The following is a 16,119-nucleotide window of genomic DNA, read 5'->3' as shown; positions in this document are numbered from 1 at the left end:
AGTCAGATTGGATCCTGCAACATTATAAGCGGTCCTCGCCTACCTGGATGCATCTTGCAACACCTACTTGCCAACTGAGGGAAAGCCAACCCCTGGACACGACACACCTTGGGTCTGATTAAAAGGCCTGGAGAACTTATCAAGAACGGTTCGAGGATTTGGGTATGGTCAATCTGGAGAAAAGAGGGACTAGGGGGTGACATGATAGCAGTCTTCCAGTATTGGAGGGGCTGCCCCAAAGAAGAGGGGGGTCAAGCTATTCTCCAAAGCAACGGATGGAAAATCATCAAGGAGAGAAGCAACCTGGAACAGTGAGGACAATTAACCAGTGGAACTGCTTGCCACCAGAAGTCGTGGGTGCTCCATCACAGGTGGTTTTCAATAAGAGACTGGACAGCCATTTGTCTAAAATAGCAGAAGGCCTCCTGCTTGAGCAGGGGGCTGGACTAGAAGACCTCCAAGGTCCCTTCCGGCTCTATCCTGATTCTAATCTAATAGCGTCCTTCTCCCAATCTTAAGTGAAACCATTCCTGGGGCTTGATTTAGAGCAGGGGTGGGCAAACTTTTTGGCTCGGGGGCCGCATTGACTTTTAAAATTTGACAGACGGGCCGGGTCAGCACAAGATTTTTGGGAATCGCCCCCCCTTCCCCCTCTTCTCCTCCTTCCCCTCCCTCGGAGGCTCCTCCCCTCGGAGGCCCCTGAGTCAGGAGTTGCTACCGCCGGCGCGGCGCTCTGCGCGGCTCCAGTCCCGCGTTGCCTCGGGAAGGAAAGGCAAAAAGGAAGAGCCGCGGTGCTTTGCAACGGGAGCAGCGGCACCGGAGGCTCAGGCTCAGCGGCTCCTGGTTTTGCCTTTTCCTTCCCAAGGCAACGTGGGACTGGAGCCGCACGGAGCTGCGCCGGCGGTAGCAACTCCTGACAGCCCCAGCCGGACACCTGAGCGGAGCCCGGGCGAAACTGCCTGTTGCTGCTGCCGGAGCACCGCCGGAGTCGTCTCCTCCAAGCAGCCTGCCCACCCACCGGGCTTCCCCTCTGCCGCGCGGCTCGGGGCCAGGCGCAAGCGCCTGCGAGTTAAAAGGAAGCCAAAAGTTGCTGGGAAGTTGCTCGGGTGCTGGGAGCAGGCTTTTAAAGTGCCGCCCGAGCAAAGTTTAAGCAGCCGCCCACCCACCGGGCGGAACCCTTCCTGCTCCTCGGCGGAAGACGCTCCAGCCTGCAAACTTTGCCTTTGCAAAGTTTAAGCCTGGAAGCCCAGGAAACCCAAGCAACTTCCCAGCAACTTTCGGCTTCCTTTTAACTCGCAGGTGCTCGTGCCTGGCGGAGGGGAAGCCCGGAGCCTCCTCCAAGCAGTCCGCCCGCCCGCCGGCTTCCTCCGCCGTGCGGCTTAGGGCCAGGCGCGAGTGCCCGCGAGTTAAAAGGAAGCCGAAAGTTGCTGGGAAGTTGCTCGGGTGCTGGGAGCAGGCTTTTAAAGTGCCGCCCGAGCAAAGTTTAAACCTGGAAACCCTGGAAATCTGAGCAACTTCCCAGCAACTTTTGGCTTCGTTTTAACTTGCGGGCACTCGCGCCGAGCCGCACGGCAGCCCGCTCAAGCAGCCCGCCCGCCTGCCGGGCGGAACCTTCCCGCTCCTCGGCGGGAAGACGCTCCAGCCTGCAAACTTTGCCTTTGTAAAGTTTAAGCCTGGAAGCCCCGGAAATCGAGCAACTTCCCAGCAACTTTCGGCTTTGTTTTAACTCGCGGGCGCTCGCGCCTTGCCCGAGCCGCACGGCGGACGGAAGCCCGGAGCGCGCGCCGGTCGCCTCCTCCAAGCAGCCCGCCCGCCCGCCCGCCCGCGGGCTTCCCCTCTGCCGTGCGGGCTTCCCTCTGCCGTGCCGCGAGCGAAAGTTGCTCGGGTGCTGGGAGCAGGCTTTTAAAGTGCTGCCCGAGCAGGACCGCCGAGCCGGAACGGGGCACCAAGGTAGGGCAAGGCTCCACCAGCAGTGGCCTAGCTTTAGGTGGCTCCAAGAAGCCCGCCCGCCCGCCAGGTGGAACCCTTCCCGCTCCTCGGCGGGAAGACGCTCCAGCCTGCAAGCTTTGCCTTTGCAAAGTTTAAGCCTGGAAGCCCCGGAAAAAAGGGGGATCGGCGGGGACTCACCTTCGGAGAGGTCGCACTCGAAGGTGATTTCTAACTCCCAGCCGAGGCCTTTGCAAATTTCTTTTCTTTCCTACCCCTAGATCGCTCCGCACTGTTTTGCAGCTTTGGGGGCCACGCGGCAAGGCAATACGCCATGCCCAGCAATTTTTTTCAGGGGCGGGCCGCATTGGATAGACCAATGGCAGCGATTTTTCAGGGGCGGGCCGCATTGGACAGACCAACGGGCCGGATGTGGCCCGCGGGCCGTAGTTTGCCCACCCCTGATTTAGAGGCTAATATCCCAAGACAATTCCGTCTTTTATTCCATGCATTTATACACGACATTCTCCCAATTAAGATAAAAAGGCATCAATCTAATTTGTGTTGGGAGACTGGCGTTCGCTCGACGTTCTCATTTTAGGGCTATTATTTTGGGCTCAATTTGGTGATGCCCCCAAATGGGACGCTAATCAGGCGGTATAGGAATTCGCCGAGCCAAAGCCCGGTGCCCTGGGGGCATCTTCCCCTGGAGCTGAAATAATTAAGTTTTATTAGAACCTACAAAGTGGAATTCTCTCTCTTTAAAAAACCGGTTTAATGAAGTGAGGGGAGCATGGCTGGCTGGGGAATTCTGGGAGTTGAAGTCCAGGCAGCCAACTCATAAAACATTCCTAGGCCTGTTTTAGTAGTTGCCATAAAAAGGAGGGGGGGAGGAGGAAGGAAATCTGGAAGAGCAGTGCAGTAGTTTGGAAGCGGAAGTACATTCCAACTCTTTATCTTTAAAAGACTGTAACTAAACTACCAGAGCTTTTGCCCAGGAATATATTTAATTGGAGAACGTAATTGGAGAACATGATTGATGATAGCCGGCCCATGAAGGTGCCCAGTTGGAGAATCTGATTTATGACACACCCAGAGGGGAGGAAACAGGGTCATAGGGGACTGTGAATGACGTGGGCCAGGGTGGGCTTCATACAGGGCAGGGCCAGGATGTAGACTCTAATGAATCCTTGGAAGTTTTTTGAAGTTTGGCTCAAGAATCATGATTGAATTAGGGCGATCGCTGGAATCCTGGCACAAGCATCTGCAAGCTGCCAGATTTGGAACAAACCCCCCCCTGCCCTGGGTGAGCTGTCATTGCAGGTAGTCCTCGACTTACAACAGCTCGTTTAGGGACTGTTCACAGTTACAACAGTGACTTCTGTCCGTTTTTCACCCTTATGACCATTGCAGCAGCATCCCTGTGGGTCACATGGTTCAACATTCAGGCACTGGACAATGGACTCCTATTTATGACGGTCGGGGTGTCCCAGGTTCACGTGATTCCCACTCTGGTGACCATCCATACATCAGTATCTGTATCTGTCTATCTAGCCAACCATCAATCTGTATCTATATCTATTTATCTATTCATTCATCCATCTATCTATCCATCAGTATCTATATCTATCTTCCTTCGATCCATCTATCCATCCATATCTATATCTATTTATCTATTCATCCATCCATCAGTATATATCTATCCACCATCCATCCATCCGTATCTTTATCTATCTATCCATCAATCCATATCTATATCTACCATCCATCCATATCTATTTATCTATTCATCCATCCATCTATCCATATCTATATCTATTTATCTATTCATCCATCCATCAGTATATATCTACAATCCATCCATCTGTATCTATATCTACCATCCATCCACCCATCCGTATCTATATCTATCCATCAATCCATATCTATATCTATCTACCATCCATCCATCCATCCATCCATATCTATTTACCTATTCATCCATCCATCAGTATATATCTACCATCCATCCACCCGTCCATCCGCATCTCTATCTATCCATCAATGCATACCTATATAGATCTATTATCCATCCATATCTATCTATTCATCCATCTATCAGTATCTGTATCTATCTACCATCCATACATCCATCTACCCATCCACTGTATCTGTGTCTATCTATCCATCAATCCATATCTATAACTACCATCCATCCATCCATATCTATTATCTATTCATCCATCCATCCATCCATCAGTATCTGTATCTATCTATCCATCAATCTATATTTACCATCCATTGATCCATCCCATCCATCCATATCTATTATCTATTCATCCATCCATCCATCTACCCATCCATCCGTATCTGTATCTATCTATCCATCAATCCATATCTATATCTACCATCCATCCATTATCTATTATCTATTCATCCATCCATCAGTATCTGTATCTATCTACCATCCATCCATCCATCCATCTACCCATCCATCCGTATCTGTATCTATCCATCAATCCATATCTATTATCCATCCATCCATTCATATCTGTTATCTACCATCCATCCATCCATCCATATCTATTATCTATTCATCCATCCATCCATCAGTATCTATATCTAACATCCATTCGTCCATCCATCTACCCATCCATCCGTATCTGTATCTATCTATCCATCCATCCATATCTATTATCTATTCATCCATCAGTATCTGTATCTACCATCCATCCATCCATCTACCCATCCATCCGTATCTGTATCTATTCATCCATCCATCCATCCATCCATCCATCCATCAGTATCTGTATCTAACATCCATTCATCCATCCATCTACTCATCCATCCGTATCTGTATCTAACATCCATTCATCCATCCATTCCATCCCATCCATCCAGATCTATTATTCATCCATCCATCCATCCATCCATACGTATCTGTATCTACCTACCGTCCATCCGTCCATCCATCTATCCGATTTATTTGCCCCCCATGTCACTTCACAGCAGCTCCGGCCAGCTCACAACATTAACCCCGCCAAAACCTTCCTAAAAACAAACCTTAATGAAACGGAAGAACTTTCGCGGCAGCAGAAGGCAACCAAGCTGGGGAACACCTCCCACCCACCCACCCCCCACCCCCGGTCTCTAAGCCCCCTCCCCTCCGCTTCTATCCAGCAGCTGGCTTCCCCATCCCACCAGACCCCGTGGTGGGGGCAGTGGTGGGGGCAATCGTAACCAGCGAGCAGCTCTCCCTCCTCAAAGCTGCCTGGAAAATGCCTTCATTTTATCTCCATCAGAATTTCCCTGCCGGTGGGTGGGTGGGTGGGAAAAAGGGGGGGATGGACACAGGCAGCACCCACTTCTGAAGACCCTATTTTGCTTAAGGCACAGGAGGGACGGGGACTGTCTCCCCTCTTCTTTCCTTAACACAACCTGCCTTTGTCTGGAGGGAAGAGAAAGGAAAAAAAGAAGAAAGGGAAATTAAAAAAAAACAACCACCACACAACCTGCTTATTTTCTCCCCTCTCCTTTGACGCTTGGACCAAATTCCTTCTGGGTGAAAATTCAATCAACAGGATATATGAGTTGGAACCCGAAGGCTTATCGCCAAGAGGCAGGGAGGGCAGAGCGAACCGCTAATAGAAAGAAGAAAAGAAAAACAGGGGACACACACACACACACACACACACACACACACACCTTTTGCCAATGAATTGTGCATTTCCCAATTCTTCTGTTTACTCAGAATGAATGAATGCAACCCCACATTGACTCTGGCACTATTAATCCAAGCAATAACGATCAGCTTAATTACCCTTATTATTGCAATCCTAATAAACAAAGCGGTCTTGTATTATTATTTTTTTCCTGCACCGACCTCTGTTGCTCGTGACACAAAAATTTAATGTCGCTGAATATTTTATCGGGCTCAGGTTAGATCTGCTCTCCCAACCGTGAGTGCTTACAGGGATGGCATCCTCAATTTTTTTTAAAAAAATAAAATTTTTTGCATTCCAGCAAATGGAGGAAGCTGCCCCCCGCCCCCGTTACAGCGGTCCACAAGCTCATCCAACCCCTAAAAAATTGCACAGCCCCCTCCCCGCAAAAAAAAAAAAAAAAACAACCCATTTCTGCTTGCCCCGGTTCAAAATGCACCATGATGAAAAAGCGTTTTCAGACCACATCCTGCATTTTGCGTCCAAAATATTGATTTATTCCACGTAGGGCATATCACACACAGACTGGCGATAGATATCAGTGTTCCATTTAGATTGGAGGTGGGGGGGGGGAAATAACAAACCGCAGTAAAGTATGAATGTTTAAAGAGATGTATTCAGAAGCCGGTGTCTACACTTAAGAACGTAGCTAAACATTGAAATGCAGCATCGTTGATATGAAAATAATAATAATAATAATAATAATAATAATAATAATAATAATAATAATAATAATAATAATAATAATAATAATAATAATAATATACTGGACCGGTATAATCAGATACAGCTGGTCTAACCACCTTTTCTGCCAGCCATACGCCATCCAATTTGGCTTACTTATCACGCTGTGCAGCAAAACCAAAGCGTCCCTTTAAAGCTAATCCTTTTATACGCCAATTCTCACCAGAAGGTCACTGCTGCGGTGTATTTTGGCCATTGCAAATTCCACAGAGCAGGTTTTTTTTGGGGGGGGGGGAGGGAGAGTGGATAAATTTCACCCTCCTGGTCCTAAGACACAATAAAGCGGCAGCAACTGTGGATCAATGAATAACAGGGTTGGAATGGACCTTGGAGGTCTCCGTGCTTGAGCAAGGAGAGTCTATACCAAATATTAGCCTCTACCTAGAATCGAACTCACAGCCTCCTGATCAGGGCAAGTTTGCACCCACCCTCTCGTTCCTCCCCAACTCTTGCTATATGGGGGTCCCTCTATCCACACTTCCCACCATGATGGGTGTGTAATACCCACAGGCCCACTGCCTCTGAACCCAAACTATACACCTATTTGTGCGTTCCCTTTCCCTATTCTGGATTCAAGCGTATTGTTTCCCTCTATAAATCAAGCTGGCTGAATATCATTTTAACAGAATGAACAGAGTTGGAAGTGACCTCAGAGGTCCTCTAGTCCAACCCCCTCCTCCCTTGCTCACGCAGGAGACCGTACACCATTCTGGACAAAACGGCTGTCTAGTCTCTTCTTAAATACCTCTTTTTATCCCTCCCATAATATATTTCTGCCACTGTCCCCCTCTTGCAAACCTTCTGATCTACCATAATAAAAGCTCTGAATTGGACACGGACACACACACACACACACACACACACACACACACCCCTCCTTGAACAAGGTTGCTGTAGGTTTAAGCTTGTCATGGTGCTGTTGTGGGCATCTTTTTTTAGCATCTTTTTGGCTGGTCTGATTTTTAGCAGCCACGCATAAGACCTGAGATTAGTAACAGGGTCTTTTCAATGCTGGGCAAATCAAGGTTTCTTTCTGTGCCCCACCCCCCCCCAATACCAGCTTCCATGCCCAGAACCACAGCGGGGGCCCAGAACCAAGGATTCCTTTGCAAAGGAAACCCAGGCTGTGCATGTCACTGGGTTTTGGTGTTTTTTTGCAAAATGGCTCCAGGCAAGCTCACTTCACACAACCTCTTTCCTGCCACCAGAGCCCCCGCCCTCCCCAAATGCTGCTTCCTCCCCTCCCTCCCCCCGGAAAAAAAGGCTGGCGGTTTCCAAAAGGAGCGATCCATACCCACATGCATCAGCAGCGCCCAGCTGCATCCATGCCACAACCTCTTGCACCACAGGTAGAGCTTAGCCTTAACGTACTGGGGCGTGTGTGTGTGTGTGTGTGTGTGAGCACGCACGCGAGGGTCTCACGCACATCTCGGCAGCATGCATGTACCTACGTGTTTCCCATGCACACCTCAGGTAGTTGCAGCGTGGCATGTGCACGCGTGTATACATATGTATCTGGTGCACCACTTGGGCAGTTGCAGCGCGGCTTGTGCATGCATGTACACGTATGTGTTTCGCGCAGCTCTCGCGGGCAGTTGCATCGCGCACGTGCATGCGAGTGCGCGCGCGCGCGCGTGTGTGTGATACAGCTTTCCCGACGCCAGCTCGTCCCCTGCTGGCTGCAAAAAAAGGGTTTTTTTGTTTTTTTTTGCACGGGGTGGGGGTAATCGAGACAGCTTTGCATGGGCATCGGCTTGCAAAGCGCCTTCCGACGTGTGGTTGTTAACTCCCCCAAACCCCCACTTCCCACCCAAGATTCCCGTGCATTGCACAAAACACCACCTCCCCAAAGGCAGGTCATAAGGGGGCGCCCCCTCAAGGTCAAGCACAGCCCAGGAGGGAAGGGAAGGAGTCTTTTTGCAAACCCGGGTCAGCCCAAGAACAACCCCGGTCGGCTGTTTCCCCCACCCCGTTCACACGAGCAGGCGCTGACCCGCGTGTTTCCTCGCCAAATTTGGGACCCGTGCAATGAAAAGGGGGGTTGCAAGAAAACCTTATTTCCCCCAAGCTCCCACCCACCCACCCACCCTCCGCGGAGTCTCCCCCTCCACCTGCGGGGCTGGGCGCCGTCTCGGTCTCCGTCCGGCCGCCCGGTCCTCGGCTCCAGCCTCCCCTTCCCGGGAGCGGCGGCGGCGGCGGGGCGATCAAGCAGGCCGCAGAGGGGCCCGAGCGGGAAGCAGCAGCGGCGGCGGTGCGAAGGGGAGAAGTGCCGCCGCCCGACTGGAGGGGAAGACGGGCACCGCCAGCAGCTGCTCCTGCCCGCCGCTGGGCGAACCGTTACAGCCGCTGCGGAGAACTACGACTCCCGGCAGCCCGCGCGGCGGCGGAAAGGGGCGACGGCGGCGCGGCCGCGAGGCATGCCGGGAACGGTAGGCAGCACAGCGGCCAATCGGCTCTCTCGCTTCCGATGAGAGGTTCGGTGGGCAGGAAGCCCGCGTGGGGCATGCCGGGGGTCGTAGTGCGCAAAGTTAATCCTGGTTCTCAGAGCGGCGGCTTGTTCGGACGATCCTCGGACGCTCCCAGCGCGGTTGGAGGGTTCCCGTGTTGTGGGCATGCAGCCGGCTCAGGGGTGTGTGACACTGTGTGCAGGGGGCGGGGAGGAGCCCCGAAAGTGGGCTTTTAGGTAACCGGGTTCCCCGACACGTGTGAATGCGGTCTCACTCTCCCAAGTAGGCGGCTCCGTTTTAGCCCGCGTTGTGCGGAATTAGCCAGAGACCGTGAGATTTCGCTGTAACGTGGGAATTCGGGAAATTGGGGTGACTACAACGGAATAGCAGAGTGGGAAGGGTCCCTGGAGGTCATCTAGTCCAACCCCCCGCGCCCAGGCAGAAGTACCTTCCTCCCCCCTCCTCCTCACAGAATAACAGAGTGGTGTCCTTGGAGGTCATCTAGTCCAAACCCCCCAGGCAGGAGACACTTCCTCCTGCTTGGGAGGTGTTGGACTAGATGACCTTCAAGGTCACTTCCAGATGGAAGGGACCTTGGAGGTCATCTAATCCAACTCCCCAAGTAGGAAACCCTACTCCTCCCCCATCCTCACAGAATAACAGAGTGGGAAGGGACTTTGTAGGTCATCTAGTCCAACCCCGCTGCCCAAGCAGGAGACCCTACACCATTCCTGACAGATGGCAGTCCAGTCTCTTCTTGAAAGCCTCCAGGGATGAAGCTCCCTCAACTTCTGAAGGCAACTTCTGTTCCATCGGTTGATGGTTCTCCCTATCAGAAAGTTTCTCATTTTGGGGTTGTATCAATCAGAATAGAGCTGGAAGGGACCTTGAAGATCATCCAGTCCAACCTCCCGCCCAAGCAGGAGATCCTACCCCAGTTCAGTCTCTTCTTGAAAGCTTCCAGGGATGAAGCTCCCACAACTTCTGAAGGCAACTTCTGTTCCGTGTCTTGAGTAAAACACGGTTCCATCAATCCCAACGGGGTTGTGCGAATGTGGCCAAAATGGCGGGGGAGCAACCCGCTTCTATTCCCCCCCCCCTTTGCCTTCCTCCATAGACTAGCTGGGGATGATGGGAGCCGCAGCCCAAACCTCCACCCGAGCCCACCTGATTTCTCCACCTGCGAAGATCCGCTTAAGTTAACCACAGATCCTTTTTCGTTCCCACGATGTTCCCTGCGTGTAAGCTCGCTCGTAAGAAGCGGCGGGATGGTTAAGATCGAGGCTTCAATGAGGACGCCCCTGCCGGCTGCGGATGATGGGGCCGAAGGGTACATTGCAAGAGGGATGCGCCTCCCTCCAGAAGGGCTTGAGCCCCCGATACACGTGTGTGCGCGCGCAAAGGGCCCTTTCACACGTATGCAAAGCTATTGCAGAGAATTAGCACTGGCCGCTTTTGCGCACGTCTGAAAGGGCCCTTTGCATGCACGTGTTCAACGCCCTGCAAAAAAAGAAAAAAGGCTGCCACGGCCTAAGAGCGCTTTTTCCTCCCGAGAGTGGTAGATCGATTCCCCGAAGGGCGCTTTTCCAGCGGCTTTTCCTTTGAACTACAGCTCCCATCGTCCCCCGCGGCCCGCTTCAAGGAAAGGGAGGCGGCCTTCGCCTTCGCTCTCCGCCAGCAGGGAGAGCAAAGCCTGCTGGGAGATGTAGTCGGGAGCCTCCTCGCTGGCTTGGCCGAAGCCTTTTACCGCTTTGAGATTGAAGGGGAAAGGACGGGGTGGGTCGCTTCCCAAGCGGAGACCCCCCCCCGAGGCCGGCTTCTCACGATGCACGCAGTTCTTAAAAGTCAGCGACCCGCATTTTAACCTAAGCCTGGATCCATCCGGCTCTTGAGTGTGTCTGTGTATGGCGGGGGGGGTCCTTGGGGGTTGCTTTCTTGCAGACGTCTCATTAACCAAGCTAGGTAACATCATCAGTGCTGCACGATCATCAGTAACACTGATGATGTTGGCGAGTTTGGGTCAGGAAACGTCTGCAACGAAATAACCCAGTTCAGAGAGCATCAAAGAGCTCACAGTCCTGTTCTTCCTCCCCCTCCTCCTCCTTTAACTTCAATAAATTCCATCCTTTGTAGCACTGATGATATTACCTAGTTGGGTCATGAAACGTCTGCAAGAAAACAACCCAGCTCAGACAGCACCGAGGATCCCACAATCCTCCTCGTGCTCCTCCTCCCTTCTGCTAACCCCACTCCTTTCTAGCATTGATGCTGTTACCTAGTTCATAGAATCACAGAGTTGGAAGGGACCTTGGAGGTCTTCTAGTCCAACCCGCTGCTCAGACAGGAAACCCTACAGTTGGGTATAATGAAACGCTTCCAAGAAAACATACCAAGCTCGGAAAACCCCAAGGACCCCTCATTTCAACCCTTGAGCTGAAAAATATTCTCCTTTATTGGGCTTTTGAGTGTGTCTTGCGAACCTAGAAAACTGGGAGCATAGTGTAAGGAGCGAACCGTGCATATACATGGCTTTTAAACACAAGTGCAAAAGGAAGCGTGACGTCCCGTGTTTTAGCCGTGAAAATGCAGCCATTTTGATCTGGCAGTTTGCAAAATCCAGAGAAACCAGGGGTGACAGTCCTCTTGACTCGCCTCCCAGAAGTTGTGGGTGTTGAACAATTGGAGGTTTTTAAAGAAGAGATTGGACAACCCTTTGTCCGGAATGGAATACGGTCTCCAGCTTGGGCAGGGGGGGGTTGGACTAGTTGACCTCAGAGGCCCCTTCCAGCTCTTATTTTGTATCTTGGATCCAAGTCGGGTTCTATCTGAGCTGCAAAAGGTGGAGAACCTTTTTGAAAGACTTGAACGCAACAGGTCTGCCTTTGGGACTCAGGGAGGATCTAATGAAGCGACTCAATAATAACAAACTTTTGGATCTGCTTTGCGACGTATCTAGCTGGCAAAGGGTTAGCAAGGTCGGGGAACCTTTTGAGAATCGTGCCTTCCACGGAAGAATTGCAGGTTTAATTAAGGAATCGGGGATATTAAAATCGACAAATGTTTGGGGAAATGCCCGGCTATTTTATTTTAGGTGAGATTTGTTTATCAACAAGGGAAAGACCAATTTATGTGCATCGTTTCTTTCCGAAAGCAAAACGCATGAACGCTTTTGCTGGTCTACCGTACAGGTAGTCCTCCATTTACGACCACAGTTAAGTTTAAAATTTCCATTGCTAAGCAAGGCAGCTGTTAGGTGAGTTTGGCCCCGTTTGAAAAAAAAACCTCTTTTGACACTGTTGCTAAATGAATCACTGCAGTTGTGAAGAATACAACCAATTGTTTAGTGACTGAAAAGTTACCAGGGCACTTTCATGCCCCTGGAAGAAGACGAACAACCGACACAGGTAGTGGGAGTGTGGCTCCGTGGGCTGTGGAGAAAACTGGGGAAGGGCAAAGTCTGGCTGGGCAGAGCAGGGGAGAAGTAGAACAAAAGAGAGGGAGTTCATAGGAACTCCCTCTTCATCCTAGAGTACACAGGGAGGAACGGAGAAGGGAGCAACATGGGTTGCGTGGCTTACGGGGAGGAAAGGGCCCTGATTCCCTTCATTAGCTGCAGCTGGGAATTAGAGTTTGAAAGAGATGCAAGCTGAAAAAAGTGACAAACAGGAGACACTTCCTCCTCCTCCTAACAGAATAACAGATGGAAGGGACCTTGGAGGTCATTTAGTCCAACCCCCTGCCTAAGCAGGAGACCCTTCCTCCTCCTTCTCCCCCATCCATTTCCTCCTCCCCCTCCTCCTCACAGAATAACAGAGTCGGAAGGGATCTTGGAGGTCATTTAGTCCAACCTCCTACCCAAGCAGGAGACCTTTCCTCCTTCTCTTCCTCCTCCTCCTCCTAACAGAACAACAGAGATGGAAAATTATCTTGGAGGTCATCTAGTCCAACTCTCTGCCCAGGCAGGAGACCCTACACCCATTTCAGACAGATGCCAGTCCAGTCTCCTCTTGAAAGCTTCCAGGGAGCTTCTGAAGGCAACTTCTGTTCCATGGCTTGAGTAAAACACGGTTGCATCAATCCCACGTCAATCTTACAGAGTGACTTTTCACACTTTCTCACAAAAGTGACTTGTCACACTTCCAACCATTGCAGCATCTCCGTTGGACACGTGATTATAATTCGCAGGCTTGATCACATGATTCGCAGATAGGACGGTGGCAGTGGGGTCATATGATCCCATTTTGCGACCTTCTGACCAACAGTCCGCAGGGGAGCCAGATTCACTTCACAACTATCTTACTTATTTCTCAACCGCAGTGATTCACTTAACGCAGGGGGTCTTCAAACTTGGCCGATTTAAGACTTGTGGACTTCAACTCCCAGAATTCCTCCTCCAGTCATGGTAGCTAAGGAATCCTGGGATTTGAAGTCCACAAGTCTTAAACATTGCCAAGTTGGAAGACCCTTGTCTTAACAGCTGTGGCAAGGAAGGTCATAAAATGGGGTACAAACTCACTTAACAACTGTCTCACTGCCATGACAATGGAAACGTTGGGCTCCGTTGTAGTCGTAAGTGGAGAGTGATCTGTGTATGGATGGGAGACCACTAAGAAATCCTGAGGCTATCAGGCAATCAGAGTGGGATATTAACAACCCAAGAAAAGATAATAAATTATTTCTACCTCATTGGCAGGAATATTGCATATATTTATTTTTCAAGAAGGGAATTTGACTTGGCTGAAATTTTGCCCTTAGTTTATTTTCCTGCAGAGTCATTTGATTCTCCCTGTGGGCTCTAAAACTGCACACCGTGATTTAGGAATTTATAAACAGTGCACAAATTTTACTATATAAAAAAGGTGAAAGCACATGAGGTAATCAATTATGCAGAGCATTCTTCTTTTTGGAGCTTAATTCCTGGGGCCAACTTCTCAATCGGCCTCAGAAAATGGGTTCAAAATTGGCCAAAAGAGCCACCACCGATATGAAAAAGCCAAATAATCTTTAATGTTCGTAACGCCGATACCCTAAATTTGTAGCTTACGTCGATAGAATATCTACTTTTTTTTCTTTATTTCCAATATTCTTATCTAAATAACGGAATGCCCAAAATCCCATATACATAACCAATGTATAGAAATAACCTAATGTTTCAAGAGTTATAAGAACACAAAAATGAAAAGAAGAATACCAGGTAGTCTTCAACTTGCCCCAGTCATCCAAGTCTGAATCGGAGGAGGAAGACGAACAGCTGACAGGGAGAAGGGAGTGTGGCTCCGTTGGCTATGGAAGAAACTGGGGAAGGGCAAAGTCCAGCTGGGCAGAGCAGGGAAGAGGGAGAACAAGGGAGAGGGAGTTAAGGAAGACCCAGGCCCACCCCTTCTTCATCCTAGGGCAACCCAAGGAGGAACGGAGAAGGGAGCAACGTGGGTTGCGTGGCTTACGGGGGAGGATAGGGCCCTGATTCCCTTCATTAGCCACAGCTGAGAAGGGAGTTTAAAAGAGATGCAAGCTGAGTGTGGCATCTGCTGGGAACAAACATGAGTTTATCTTGTGTTGACTTTGCTTATCTGTGTTCCTGGCATCCTCCCAACCGGGTTGAATTACTGCCGCGTTACTTCCCTTCTGGAACTCCTTGTCTTGTTCTGCCACATTTATTACCTTATCTTGCCTTGTTGGATTTATAATTTGACGTTTTCTGTTTACAACGTTTGGACTGAAGGATATGCAGCCAAAGTCTGTTGCAGGTTCACGGGTGAGTTTTTCTCCAGACCGGAGAAGAACTGGGACATTGGGGGCAAAGTTGGAGCTAATAAAGGGACTCATACTTATTTTCTGCCTGTGTTGCCTTTGTGCCATGCCCCGGGTCATCACATTATGACAGTTCATTTAGTGACTGTTTGAAGTTACAACAGCACTGAAAAAAAGTGACTTATGACCCATTTTGCAAAATTACGACCGTTTCAGCATCATCAAAATTAAGGCACTTGGCAACTGGCATGTATTCATGACAGTCGCGGTGTCCTGGAATCACATGGTCCCCTTTTGTGACCGTCTGACAAGCAACGTTAATGTGGAAATCGGGATTCACTTAACAACCGTGTTACTTACTTAACAACTGCAGTGTTTCCCCTAACAACTGGGGTGAGAAGGGTTGTAAAATGGAACAAATTCACTTCACAAGGTCTCTCTTAGCCACAGAAATGTTGGGCACTGTCAAAAGCAGCTCATTTCTGAATTTAATGATTGATGAAGGAAATGTATATGGCTGTCCAACTCACTCATCGAGACTCTGGACAGCTTACTGAATTTAAACCCCAACCCAAAACCCAATAACCCAAAACCACGTCTTCAGGGCCTTTGTGTCAAAGTGGGAGTGTCAGAATGTTTGCAGCGTGACTACTATTATGAGGCAACACAGGAGCAAAACACAGCATGCAGAGGCTTAAACATTTAACTAGTGGTTTATATACAAGACAGTTATATACAGAAATATACATGGTAGGCAAATACCTAACAAACAATCTTCTTAACTCTGCACAGAGAACTCTGCAATGGAGACAGGACACGAGAGAGAGAACATGACCTCTAATGGCTGCCTTTATACATCTTTATATATCTTAAAGAGGTAAAGACTTTTGTGGACCCATACTTAGTCTTAAAAAGGCAATACCAATGCTGATTCATCCTCATTGCATCAGCCTTACGGTAAATGGTCAGCTCTTAAATCTCAATACCTTAACAGGGAGCCAATCTTACCTCTGCAAGGATGATGGGGACGGAGTCACCACAGAGAAGGCCCTTCTTCTGGATCCCACCAGATGGACCTCCTTAAGAGAGGAGAGCCCTAATATCCCCTGCTTCCCTGGTCTGGTGGGTCAGGTGACCAGTAGAAGATGATCCTTCAAATAATAGAAAGAGAGCCATCACAGAGATCCTTCCTTCTTCTGGGCCCCACTGATGGACCTCCTTAAGAGAGAGGAGCCATAACACCCCCTGCCTCCCCTCTCTGGCATGTCAGGTAGATGTGACCAGGTGGTCCTTCAGATCACATGGCCGCAGGCCATGGAGGGCTTTGAAGGTGGCAACCAGCACCTGGAATTGGATCTGGAAGCAAATCGGCAGCCGATGCAGCTCCCGCAAAAGTGGGGACCCGTGTGCAAATCTAGACTTACACAAAACCCCTGCTTTCTGAGCCCATTCAAAATTCTGGATCGTTGTCAAGGGCAGCCCCACATAGAGAACTTTGCAGCAGTCAAGACAAGAGGTGATAACTTTTATTGGAAAGATCCTAGCCAGGG

At 49.9% G+C, this 16,119-nt stretch overlaps 1 protein-coding gene across 1 annotated transcript in view; it reads right to left on the bottom strand.

The window, feature by feature from the left end:
• Positions 1-8,759, bottom strand: part of FAM168A (family with sequence similarity 168 member A) — a 62,350-nt gene extending 53,591 nt beyond the window's left edge. The window contains exon 1 of the mRNA XM_026689377.2: positions 8,483-8,759. The gene's annotated coding sequence lies outside the window, so the exon portion shown is untranslated. The remainder of the gene's footprint in view (positions 1-8,482) is intronic.
• Positions 8,760-16,119: the final 7,360 nt, after the last annotated feature.

The sequence above is a fragment of the Notechis scutatus genome, chromosome 5 (genome assembly GCF_049901735.1).
Source record: "Notechis scutatus isolate UNSWTSFEM ecotype Mainland chromosome 5, rNotScu1.2, whole genome shotgun sequence".
Classification (NCBI taxonomy): domain Eukaryota; kingdom Metazoa; phylum Chordata; class Lepidosauria; order Squamata; family Elapidae; genus Notechis; species Notechis scutatus.
The sequence above is the reverse complement of the archived record's forward strand: the minus strand, read 5'-3'. Positions and strand labels throughout refer to the sequence as shown.